Raw genomic sequence first — 13,565 nt, 5'->3', positions numbered from 1 at the left:
CTTGCGTGGATTGACTACAAGAAAGCCTTCGATTCATTGCCTCACACATGGATACTAAAATGTTTAGAAACAACTGCTGTCAGCAAAAACATTCAGATATTTATTTTAAAAAAGCAATGAGCATGTGGAGTACACAGTTAACAATCAATGGCGAGACACTTGGACAGGTTAGCATTAGAAGAGGCATTTTCCAAGGGGATTCACTATCCGCCATGACCCCACTTTCACAAATACTAAACAAAACAGGCCTCGGATACCAAACATCTAAAACATCAAGTCAAATCAACCATCTGCTGTACATGGACGATCTGAAGTTGTATGGAAAGTCCCAGTCACAAATTGAATCACTGCTAAACACTGTCCGTATATTCAGTAGCGATATAGCAATGGAGTTTGGACTAGACAAGTGTGCTGCATTAATAATGAACAGAGGAAAAATAAGAAAAACAGAAGGAATAGAACTGCCCAATGGAAGCAAGATCAAGAACCTGGAAGAGAAAGAACCTTACAAATACTTGGGCATTCTCCAGGCTGATAACATCGCACACACTGAAGTTAAAAGAAAAATTGGAAGTGAATACATCAGGAGAGTTAGAAAAATCCTCAAGTCCAAACTCAATGGCGAGAACACCATACAAGCCATAAACACCTGGGCTATACCTGTTATCAGATACACTGCAGGAATAATAGACTGGACCCTGGCAGAGCTAGAGACGCTAGATCGTAAGACCAGGAAAATCATGACCATCAATCATGCTCTGCACCCCTGCAGTGATGTCGATAGGCCATACCTCCCTCGCAGCTCAGGTGGAAGAGGAATGCTGCAAGTCCATCAAACAGCAGAGGAGGAGAAAAGAGGCCTTGAAGAATATATCAAGGACAGAGAAGAAGATGCACTTCAAATGGTCAATAACAAGAAACTATTCAACACCAATGAAAGAAAGCAGGCCTACAAGAAAGAACAAGTCAAGAACCGAGCAGAAAAATGGAAACCTGCATGGTCAATGAAACAGAGGGTTTAATACTGGCTGCACAAGAACAGGCACTAAGAACAAATGCAATAAGAGCAAAAGTCAAAAAATCAACCACAAATAGCAAGTGCCGCCTTTGTAAAGAAGCAGATGAAACCATGGACCACCTAATCAGCTGTTGTAAAAAGATTGCACAGACTGACTACAAACAAAGGCATGACAAGGTAGCAGGGATGATACACTGGAACATCTGCCAAAAATACAAGCTACCTGTAGCCAAACATTGGTGGGACCATCAAATTGAAAAAGTTGAAGAAAATGAAGATGTAAAAATATTATGGGACTTCCGACTACAAACAAACATCTGCCACACAATACACCAGATATAACTGTAGTCGAGAAGAAAGAAAAACAAGTCAAAATAATCGACATAGCAATACCAGGGGATAGCAGAATAGAAGAAAAAGAAATAGAAAAAATCACCAAATACAAAGATCTACAAATTGAAATGGAAAGGCTGTGGCAGAAAAAGACCAAAATAATCCCAGTGGTAACTGGCGCCCTGGGTGCAGTCCAAAAGACCTTGAAGAGCACCTCAAAACCATAGGGGCCACAGAAATCACCATCAGCCAATTACAAAAAGCAGCTTTACTGGGAACAGCCTATATTCTGTGACGATATCTATAACAACAGCCACAACATTGACAATAAAATTCAGCCATCCCAGGTCCTTGGGAAGGACTCGATGTCTGGATAAAACAAACCAGTCAATAACACCTGTCTGACTGTGTAAAATAATAATAATAATAATAATAATAATAATAATAATAATAATAATAATAATAATTTGATTTCTATACCACCCTTCCAAAAATGGCTCAGGGCGGTTTACACAGAAAATAACAAACAAATACGATGGAACTCTGACCCCAAAGGGCTCACATTCTAAAAAGAAACATAAGATAGACACCAGCAACAGTCACTGGAAGTACTGTGCTGGGGGTGGATAGGGCCAGTTACTCTCCCTCTGCTAAATAAAGAGAATCACCATGGTAAAAGGTGCCTCATTGCCCAGTTAGCAGGGGTTGTTTTAATTGTCATGTTGTTTCACAAAAGTTAAGGCAACTTAAAAGGCATGTTGAAAAGGACCGAGTTCTTTACATTTGGTGAGCCTCCTAATTGCCTACCAAAAATGCACCTGCTGCCACCAAGATCATGTGCCATTTTTATGAACTGGCATCTTCAGGTAATAAGTGTATGAACTGGTATGAACTGGCAATAAGTGTATGAACTGGCATTTTATGAACTGGCATCTTCAGGTAATAAGTGTATCCACAGCCACTCCAATTCCCATGATGGCAGCACAGGTTTGAGGATAACATAAAGTTGGTATCTGTCCTTGATGCATTTTTAAAAGTACTTGAAAATCTCCCTTTTTAAAGAAGCATTTTAAAATTGGTTTTAATTTTAAAATTAAAGAAGCATATTAAAATTGGTTATAATCAGTTTCAATTGGGTTCTAATCAGTTTTAATCCTGTCTGCCAATTTTTATCCTGCTATTGGTTTGTTTTTATGCTTATTATTATTGTTGTTGTTATTGTTATTATTAATTTATTTATTTTATTATTTTATGCTTGTTTTATTGTGTTTTTATCATAAGCTGCTCCGAGTAGCAGTATGCTAGAGGAGCAGGATAGAAATATTTTAAATAAATCAAACATAAAGACCAGTAGGAGAAAGCTCAAGCAGGTGGAGGGGCTATTTCCCATAATGCCCCTCATTTAAGTAGCTACACCTGTGTAATGGAGTCCTAATTACATGCCTCAGTTTCTCTCAGCAAATTCATAGGAGATTGAAGTCTATTATGTCAGACTGTATCTTAAGCACCATATAAATAATATATTTGTAAATTGTTAATGGACTAATAAATTCTAACTGACTGACTGAGTAATATATTCTGAGCAAAGGAGAAATATTAGAGTTTCATTTAGGATCAAACAATGGCTTTGTGCACCATATTCTCTTCAGTCCCAGTGTACCAATGAATGTGTGGAGGAGGGGAAATTGGGATTGCACCACTGCCTTGCCCGTGACTTCCTGTTTGCATGGGGCCTTATGTATGATCTGTACACAACAAAAAATACTGGTATGGCTAATGTGTAGAGAGCCCATACATTGGCCCCTATAAACAGGACTTTGTGTTAGAGAGCTCACGAGGGGAGCTTTCTTTATCTATCCCAGCTACACTGGGAATGCACAGGTAAAGAGAACATTGCTAATTAATGTCGTATGGAGACATGGAGTTGAAGTTCCAAATAAAGTAGTTTATTTAGGAAATCCATCAGGGAGATAGATAAGGCCTACATGCTTGGTTGCTAGCTTCATACAGGAAGAGGATGACGGGGGAAAGAGGGAAGCCTCTCTCTCCAGACAAGAGGATGAAACTGGAGACTCCGAACCGGTTCGAAGGTCCTGCGGTGCAGCCAGTTTGGTGGGTGGGTGGGGGGTAGCAATAAGGACCCGGGGAGGGTGCTCTTCCTGCCCCCCCCCCCACTGGCGTGTTTTCCCCACTCGCGCTGTGCTTTAAAACGGTTCCACAGAGCAGCAGCGTACCTCCTTGCCACCCCAGTGTATGGCAAACTGGAAGTAATAGGAAGTGCCCAGGGAGCGTGCGCACATCCCTATCTGGAATTGATCTCTTGGTAGTGACTTGGTCAGCCCTTCTGCTACCATGTCTTGAGTTGGACAGTACTTCAGCAGAGTTGACCAAGTACTTCAGGGCAGTACTTCAATGCCACTCTCTTGTGCCATTGGAGCTTCAGGGCCACTTGTGCTCCTCCTCTCCCTCTCTTCCCTAGTGATGTGTCAGTTTCACCACTGCCACCACACATTCTCCTCTTCCTCTCAGTCTCATTATTTTTTAAAAAGGGGGAAGGGAACAGAAGAGGATGTCTCAAGGAGAGGAAAGTGTGGGCTAGAGTGTAAAAAGAGTCTAGTCCACATTTTCTTCTCTGCTCTCTTCTTAAAATATTAGGAGTGGGAGGACAAACCACCAGGTGTCTAGATTCTAAGGGAGGATTCTAAGAGAGGATGACAAGAGACTGGTTGTTGGGTGTGGGATGCCTCCTGCCCATCGTCCCACCCATCTGCCAACTGAGGCGACCATCATGGGTGGGCCTACTATGCTCTTTCCTTTCGCCTCCAGTCTTCTCACGCAATACTTTTCAAAAGAACTTGTCCACACTTTGAACTGCACATTATCGAGACATATAAGCCCGATTCAGACATTATGCTGATTGGGTGTACAGATGTCTGTACACTCATACATGTGTCTGTGTGAATGACTGTGCCTGGGTTCATTTTGGGCCTATAATGTAGCCCTATTCATATGTTATGCTCAACACTTCTACAACAAGTGTACAGTGTGCACAGGTACAGATCTGTATACAGGTATAGTCATTCACATGTTATGTTGAATGCAGGTACAGAAGTACACTTCCTGTCTGTACCATGCATTTGAAGGGCCTGTTTCCAGGTTCACTTTGAAAATGAACCCAGGCACAGTCATTCCCACAAACACATGTACAGGTATAGAGACATCTTTACACTTATACAGCTTAATGTCTGATTTGGGCTATACTGATAAGTGTGAATCAAGTCTTACTTGAGGCAGGACTTAAAGAGGAATAGAAAAAATGGTATGGTAAAAAATAATTTGAGAAGCTCATTAACATTTTCAGTGAGTAGGTCAGCTCACTTTTGATATTACAGGACTATGTTCCTTCTTTCTTAAATTAGAGACACAAATACTTTTCTACATAACTCCATGTAAAGCAAAAAGGCAGCCTTCAGACATCACTAGTAGAATGCATTAGCTATAACCTCATCTGACATATTTTCTAACAGTCAGGAAATTTTTTCAAAAGACAAATCATCAAGTGAAGCAGTTAGGGGGGAGTTTCATTAATTATACTTTTAAATTGCATTATTTTAAGATTTATTAGAACAAGAAACCCCCCTAAAGTTCTAAAGAAACATTACCATAACATGCCTGTAACTCAACTTGTGTTTAATGAGAGGTGCTGTTGCTTCTACCATGAGGGTTCTTCTCCAATGAGTGATGGTTGCGAAAGAGGTCACATACATATTCATCACATTTGGCATGCACTTGTAAACTGGTCTTAATAGGCCATGACAGCAGAAGTTGTGTCAGGCAAATGTAACTGCACATGTGCTCATTCCCTCGACTGGCATATTTAGGTATTAATGTTCTGGTATCTATGTATGAAATATTAGCTTGTTAAGACCATCAGTTGCTGATGCTCAGCGGCAACTAAACAAGAGTGACGATTCCCTCTGCAACACATGTAAGTATTGACTTATTACAGTTTGAGAGCCATATAAAATTATACAGTAATATTTCTACTTTTCACCCTTATTTATCACAGAAGATATCCGCAAATGAAAAACTGGTTTGTAACTGTTATAAATGCACTTGTGCATGCATGCACACGCGCACACAGTTGATTCACAAATGCTCTAGAGACTGATGTAACATTGCTATTGCCAAGCTTTTAAAACTACTCAGGAGGATTCTGCACAAAAGTGGCATTATCCCCCCTAACAGCAGCTTTGTGGCGGCGGGAGGCCACTTCAGGAAATCAGCATGGAAGGAAAGGGTTAAGCTCCTTCCCTACAGCATAAGGTGGTCAACCTGTGCCTGGGTCGTATTATTTCAGTATGCAAGTATTTTTTTCTCAAAATCCTTTCGCATAGAAAACCAGCATGCTTGCAGATGTTAGTAAGAACCCTTTCCCCTGACATCTAATATAGGATTTTTTTGTAGGGAGGAACAGAGGTATCCTTAGTAGGGATGTGTAGAACGTTTTGCTGTGGGAATGTTTCAACTTGAAACAGGCTGTTTTGAGAGTTTCAAGTTCAAAACAAAACAAATAAAGGGCCTGTTTTGACCTCAAAGGACTACAACCCGGTTCCGATCATTTCGACGTTCCGAATGCCATTTTGGAGGGCTGTTTTTCCCTTGCTGATTGGGTGTTTGTTTGTTTGTTTGCAGTTGCCACATACTGCTGACCCATGTTGAGCTTATAGTTATCAGCAATCCCAAGATCCTTTTCACATGTGCTACTTTCAAGACAAGTATTCCTCAACCAATAGCATTCATTCATTCATTCATTCATTCATTCATTTATTTAGCCTAACTGCAACACTTCACATATGTGCCTGTTTAATTACATTTTGTTAGTTTCAGTATTCTATTGTTAAGATATTTTTAATTTTATTTGTATTTTGTACACTGCCTAGAGATGCATATATCAGGCAGTATAAAAATATAATTGATAAATAAATAAATAAATAAATAAATAACAAATTATTCCATAGTTTACCTGAATATGCATGCTGTTTGCTTGCATTTTGATATAACTGGAAAAATATTATAGTTTCATTTAAACTCATTTTCTTATGTGCTTCAAATACTTTTCAATTCATAGGGAGAGATTTAAGCAGTGTGTGTGACTTCTTAAATATTCTATCTAGTCATATTCTCCCTGTCTCTTTGCTGGCAGCCAAAGACTTTCGTATCCAAGGAAATAATACCTGAAGTTGTGCTTCCATAGCAAGATGAAGCCAGATATTCCACTCCCTATGTAATAAACTACTCTGAATATCCTGTAAATTAAAATGATATATTTTAAAGCTTGCCTTGGGTTCTTATAAAAGGAAGGATACATATTAGAAAAATTATAGAACAGAGGTCATTGTGTCATGAAGCATGATGTGAAGGAGAAGAAATGTAATATTGGCTGCAGTCGCATGTCACGCGGAATTGCGGGTCCAATGGACCCAAGGTTCTGTTCACCCTAGCCCCAGCTCTCTTGTCCACATTTGGTGAGACTGCAGAAAGGAGGGGGGACTGGTTGTACAAGTTTGCTTCTGGCTTGAAGGACTGCCCACACAGCCAATCAGGGAGGGAGGGAGGAGCTTCCCCCCACAACTCCAGTCTGGCCTGTAGTTTCCAGTGCTGCATTCAGATGGAATGGAGGCTCAATTTACCCTCAGTTTGGAGCAGCAAAACTCACTACAAACCAAGGGTTCAAACTGGAGTCTCCACAGAGCAACCTCGGGTCGCACAACAGATGGGTCGCACAACAGATGAGTTGCACACGTTCGGATGTAATGGTAAGGAAACTGCAGGTCTCTGAAGCTCTAGTCTCCATGCGAATGTGGCCAGTGAATTATTGCCTTGGCAGCAGCTATGACATACATGTTCCCATTCTGGAATACGGAGAGCTCTCGACCAATTTTTCCTTTATTTACCCTAAAAAATCACATTGTTTTCAAATCCTAGTGCCATACGTTTGCCCATCTCTAAAAAAAAATTCTCTTGCAGAATTTTTGACTGGAAATGGAACAGCTGAAGCATGATTTGTCTTGTCAGCTTCCCATAATCTAGATATTTGACATGTTAGGATAGAAGGCTTGGGGTGATGTTGGGGCAGGGAAGAGATGACTTTATCTGCCCAGCCGCCACAGAAGTGCACAGGTAAGGAAGCACTGCTAATTAATGTTGTCTGGTGAAAAGGAGATATAGTTCCAAATAAAGTAGTTTATTTAGGAAATCCATCAGGGAGATAAATAAGACCTATATGCTTGGTTGGTAGCTTCGAACAGGAAGTGGGAATGGGAGAGGAAGGAAATCTCTCTCTCAAGTGAAAGAATGAAACCTGAGACTATCAGTCTAACAAGGGTAATCAGAGTAAGGAAAGCATGGCCAGAGAGGGAATGCCCTTACTGGCTGCTGTCTCTACCCCTAATGCCCCTAGTGGTCAATAGGGTTTCTGGTGCTAAGAGTCAATGCCATGCAGGAGCTGAATCTCCAACATATGGAATGTGTATCTGTTTAGTCATTAGAATTAGGGGTGTGCACAGAATTGTTACCAGCAGTTCTGTTTGAATTTGAACCAAAATTGAACTGAACCCACCAGACTGCAAACTGGTTTGTTAGAACTGCCCAGCAATTCGCTTCATGCTATTGAACTGGTTCGAACCAGTTCGGCCCAATTCTAGTGTCTTGCTTGTACAGGGGAATCTGGTAAAGATTCCCCTTTACAAGCAAAGGGGGATTCCCCACATGAAAAGGGGTTCAGGGCAGGTGAGAGGGCACCTTACCAGCTCTGACTGTGGCCCCGCCAGTGCTCCACACCACGAGCTGGCGGGTGGCTTGGTTCTGGCCTCCGTGCATGCATGGTAGCCAGTTGCACAACCCCTGCGCATACAAGAAGACAATTTCTGTCACCACACAATTTGCTTCCCATAATCGGTTTGTGACAAAATTGTGTGGTGAGGCCAATGGCCTCTGCAAGCGCACAGAGGCTAGAACTGGGCTGCCTGCCAGCCTGCAGTGCAGGAGGGAGCGCCGGCTGGGAGAGGCTGCCACTGCCGTGCTGCCCCCACTGTGGAGCCACCCCCCATCACTGCCAGTAAGTTGCCCTCTTGCCCACCCCCACAAAGTGCCTCCGCAAGAGGCTACTTTTCTTTACTGGAAAAGAAACCTGTAGATTTTGTTAATATTCGCCATTTTTTAACGATTAACCATTTTTTCCAATGCCATTCAGTACGATTGCTCCCCTTAGCTGCTGCTGCTGCTGCTGCTGCTGCTGCTGCTGCTGCTGCTGCTGCTGTACCATTGTTTGCCCCTGATTTTTGCTTCTCTCTTTTTCCTAAATCAGTCACATTAGCTTAGTGATCCCAGCCAATCTGGGAATGGAATGTCATTATGCTACATAACCAATCATGTTTGCCTATCTGGTGATGTCACTGAGTGCAAATGAGAGAAATGAAAGTCAAGAGAGGAAGAGCAAAATGAATTATTTTCATGAGTAGTGCAAAAGATACTTTAAAATTTTCCTGGAAAACAGTGTCATATGGAGAATTTATTGTACACTCTCATAAAGGAGAGTTTATTGTAAAAAATTAATCTAGCAAGTGAAACTATTTCAGTTGTAAGGAACAAATAGTATTACATGGAGGAGGCAATTATGGGAGGGAGGGTGAGGAGGAGAGGAGCAACTGCAAGTGTTCTCAACTGTCAGGACTTGCTCCCTCAGAGGGCAGGAATCCTGCTGGAAACAGCCCTTGAGACGCCACCACTTAAAGATCAGAAAAGGAGTTCTTTTGAGGTGACATTCAAATCTTTAATAGCTGGCAGCCAGTTTTGACAATAATAATTTTTTCTTCCTTGCAGTTTACTGCTCAGTTACCTGTCCATGGCAGGCTGGCTGCAGCAGTAACCCTATCTAGTTTATTTTAGGTGGGAGTTAGGGCTCTGTCTTCAGGCCTCCCAAGTCCTTCTATAATTATGCCAAAAGCAGAAAGGCGCTTCAGGTTGCACGTTAGGCCCTTGCTGAGATTCGTAATTACAGTATCGGTTTACTCCGAACAGAGCTGACAGAACGGCTTTGGTAGCAGAGGTGACTCAAAGTTGAGTAAGTCTTAAGGAAAGTTTATTGCCCCTGCTGCTTCCTGTCCCACAAATTTAAGCTCTCTAATAACTGGCATTGCCCACGAACAGTAGGAACCCTTTTAATCAACACTTTCCCCCGCTGTCATAACTAATCCTGTGGAAGGCACATCAGAAAAGAGCATTCATTCCAAAAGAAGAACTAGATTCCCCAGCTGGGCACATTTATCTGGTGACAAATGATCTTTTTAAGGAGGTGTCTCAAAATGTTGAAAATAGTTTTCAAATAGTTTTCAGAGGATGATTCCAGAAAGCCTTTTTAGGCAAGGCTCAAGGAAGAGGGGTATAAAACTAGAGAACTAGGACTTGTGATGACAGCCTAGTTTTTCACTGAAGTGGCCTACCTGTGCCTGGACTATATCACTTCAGACTGCAGGTGAGGGTTCACATACTTCAGCGACCTTGCATCCAAACAATCCTCACACATAGAAAACTAAAGAGAGAAGAGTATCCTAGAATTCTTCTGCTTGATCACTAGTTTTCTACATGGAGGAATTCATTGTATAGAGGAGGATTCAGTCATGTGAGCCCCCACCTGCAGTCTGAAGTGTACAACCTAGAGACCACTTCAGTGGAATCTAGCTCATTTTGACTGCACAATGAGAGGCAGAAACTGAATTCCTTTATTGGTGAACATTCATCTAGATGAGTGAGTCAATCTGTTGTTTAAAAACATAGGCTATATATCACATTGTTTCCTGCAGTCCAGAATACCTCTCTTTCTCCCTGGCTCTGCAAATGGTAGCAGGGGTGAGAGCATTGTGTCTGGCCTCAGAGGTGGAATGTGGAGGAGGGTCTCTATGGCCTGTGGCAGTATCAAGTCGCACACCTGACACTAACACAGTTGTGGGCAGCTCAGCACCTGCCCATCCTTCAATGTAAGAGCAGTAAGTCACCTTTGGATCAGTCAATCCAAATAGGATCCTCCCCTCACCAGAATTGCATGTAGGTGGCTTTTTCCCCCTTTTTTCTTTTTTTGCATACTCTGCACTGCTTCCCTGGAAGACATTTAGTATGGTTTAGGGAGCACTGCCTATATGTGGAGTGTATCCTTGGCCACAGTGGCACAATAGTGAAGGTCTAGAGGGGATTCAAAAGAGCAGTCATTAACGAACACCCTGAAGCACTTGCAGGGTGAATGGGGGATTTTCATGGATCAGTCTCTCAGGATCCATGAGGCTGGAAGAGAACCCCTTTAGGGTTTGCCTACTTTGCCCAATGAGAATCCTAGGGCCTGTGCAATTTTCCTGAAAGACTTAGACATAGCTAGATGTGTGGCAGTGAGCAGATGGGCATAAATTAATTAATGCTACTGGACTTCATCAAATTTGCTACTGGACAAGTCACATTTGCCCTGCAGGGAGACAACTAGTTGCCTTGAAGACACTAGTCCTATTCAGATATCATGTTGTACATGAATACAGGTGCCATACACATGTACATATTATTGTGTAAATAATATGTACATGGTTATCATCCCCCTCAGATAGGAACTGTACTGCTGTACATGCATTATCAAGGTGTATAAAATTATGCATGGAGTAGAAAGAGTGGAAAGAGAGAAATTTTTCTCCCTCTCTTACCACACTGGAACCAGGGGTCATCCCATGAAACTGAAGGTCAGGAAATTCAAGACCAACAAAAGGAAGTATTTCTTCACACAGCACATAACTAACTGATAAAATTCTCTGCCACAGGCTGTGGTGATGGCAACTAGCTTGGATGGTTTTAAAAGGGGCTTAGACAAAAGCATGGAACAGTTCTATCAATGGCTACTAGTCTGGTGGCTATAGGCCACCTCCAGCCTCAAAGGCAAGATACTGCTAAATGCCAGTTGCAGGGGAGCAACAGCAGGAGAGAAGGCAAACCCTCATCCCCTGCCTGTGGGCCTCCCGCGGGCATCTGGTGGGCCACTGTGTGAAACAGAATGCTGGACTAGATGGCCCTTGAGCCTGATCTAGCAGGGCTGTTCTTATGTTCTTATTGAACACATTTAAATAACTTACATCTGTACAGTCCTGTATGTGTATACACTGTACATAGATTGTATATGTGCTGAATAAAATGAGGCGAGTCTCACAATCAGTGAGACTCGCCTATAGGGGGTTTGCGGGGAGAGCGGGCTTAGCCAGACGATCACCCCACAGACGAGCCCCGGGCGGCTGGATTGGCTTTAATTCAGAAACCTTTCAGGAATTCTCCCATCTGATGACCACATTTTTAAAAATAAAAAAAAAGGTCTGCAAAGAACAAACAAGCTAGAATTATAGAAATAAGAACATAACAAGAGCTATGATGTATTAGGATGACACTTATCTAGTCCAGCATCCTATTTCCCGTAGTGGCCAACTAGATGCCTCTGGCAAGCCCACAAGCAGAGTATGAAGGTATACCTCCTCTCTCTCTTTGCTCTCCGGTATTCAGAGGCATATTGCCCACAATGCAAACTTTTCTCCCTCATTGTTTTATGTCACGAAGCAAGCTGGAAGCATTTCCCTCGTTTTGAGTATTGCAAATCATCTGCTCATGATCTTCCACCTCCTCATGTCATCCCCCCATGTGCTACATCCCATATCATTGCCAAAGGTACCCCAACCCTCACTAACAGCTTTTTGGGGGTGGCTCAGGGAACTGTAGTAAGGAAGAAGAGGTTGGAAGGTACCTTGCACTGGCATAAATTGCACCAACAGTACAGGGAGTCCCCAACTTACAAACAGGTTGCATTCCAAAAGTTCATTTATAAGTTGGATGTTCATAACTCAGAACACATATAGTTCCTTTGAGGGATGACTTGTATGTATGTATGTATGGGTTGGTGTTTGTAAGCTGAGGACTTCCTTAATTTAATATGTTATAAAGCTTTGTTTGCAAGTCGTTGTTAAGTCAGCCGGAGAGTGCCTGTACTCTGCATGCTGCACTGAGATTAGGTTTGGTCTTAAAAAACCATATAGCTGTGATATTTCCGTTAACAATTTAAAATGAGGACCTTAAAAGCATACCTGGAACGTTTGTGTTTCACTGTTCTAAAAGGCATGATGCATCTGTTCTTTCAGATGAATGGTATAGTCATTGCCCCTGCCATTTGTTTTCTCAGGCCAGCTCACAGGAGTATTTTTGCCTCCATGGATACGGAGGAGGAAAGTCATCATACTGTGACTTCTTCACCTCAAAAAAGGTGCTGTGAATCAGTTCTCTTAGGAGCTTCTCAGTCAGGTAAGGCTGATGAGCCAGAGCTTAAGGAGAATCAATATTCCTTCAGTGGAAATCACAACAATGTAAACGATTAGAAGTATGCAATATTTAAGAAAAATGTAAGAGGGGCTGTTGTTGTTTCCCCCCTGAGGTGGCAGCATTGCCTTCTTTTGTATTTGGTAATATGTTGAATTTCTTCACTTTACATTTGTATGAGAAAACAGGCAATTCACACTTGGTGCTGACAAAGTTAATATTAATGAAAAGTTAGGCAGGAGAAGGATGTGGATATGTAGCATCCAGGGCAGCAGAAGTGACCAAAAGTTGAGCAAACCTTAGAGAGAAAGTTGACTGTCTCCTGTTGCTTTTGTATTCCAACAAAACTGCCTGTATAAAACCAACATTTGCCAGCAGCAATGAGAATACATTTCAGTCACACTTAAACAACACTTTTATTTCCATCGTACTTGACCGCAGCAGGCTGCAACCTGGCAAAAAGCATTTCTTTAAGAGAGCAGGCAGACAATTCGACAGTAGCAGGATTTACTGTGTGAAAATCAGCATTTTAAGGGCTTCTGAAAATATTGCAATGAATGTTCTTTCTCCATTCTCCTTCACAGCTTGACTCTCATTTTGTAAAACTGTTAATGCTAAATAATTCAAGAATTTTCTATGGAACTTAGAATTAGGCTGTTTCAGTGCAGCTAGTTTTAATTTGCATTTTGGTGGCCAAAGCAAAGCACACATGTGAACAAAATGTAGGTGTTTGTTTGTTTGTTTGTTTGTTTGTTTTCTCCCAAAGAAACAAAACCTAAGAATTTTTGAACTGATTTTTTTAAGGGAGGTTTAGAAATACTGTAAG

The sequence above is a fragment of the Hemicordylus capensis genome, chromosome 1, assembly GCF_027244095.1.
Source record: "Hemicordylus capensis ecotype Gifberg chromosome 1, rHemCap1.1.pri, whole genome shotgun sequence".
In the NCBI taxonomy this organism is placed as follows: Eukaryota; Metazoa; Chordata; class Lepidosauria; order Squamata; family Cordylidae; genus Hemicordylus; species Hemicordylus capensis.
The sequence above is the reverse complement of the archived record's forward strand: the minus strand, read 5'-3'. Positions refer to the sequence as shown.